This window comes from Phyllobates terribilis, unplaced genomic scaffold, assembly GCF_046119375.1.
Source record: "Phyllobates terribilis strain yellow unplaced genomic scaffold, ASM4611937v1 Scaffold_13__5_contigs__length_258822181, whole genome shotgun sequence".
NCBI lineage: Eukaryota > Metazoa > Chordata > Amphibia > Anura > Dendrobatidae > Phyllobates > Phyllobates terribilis.
The window spans coordinates 177,793,834-177,794,217 of NW_027362773.1; positions in this window are offsets into that span (position 1 = coordinate 177,793,834).

Below are 384 nucleotides of genomic sequence, written 5' to 3' on the forward strand. Positions count from 1 at the left end.
GCACTTACTGGGAATTCCTCGTTCAAGGTGAAGAATTGCAATCCCCGATCCCCATCACGAACGGGGTTCAGCGGGTTACCCGTACCTGTCGGCGAAGGGTAGACACACGCTGGTCCGTTCAGTGTAGCGCGCGTGCAGCCCGGGACATCTAAGGGCATCACAGACCTTTTATTGCTCGGTCTCGCGTGGCTGAGCGCCACTTGTCCCTCTAAGAAGCTGGACGCGGACCGCGGGTGGTCACGTAGCTAGTTAGCATGCCGGAGTCTCATTCGTTATCGGAATTAACCAGACAAATCGCTCCACCAACTAAGAACGGCCACCCACCACCACCGACAGAATCGAGAAAGAGCTTTCAATCTGTCAATCCTTTCTGTGTCCGGGCCG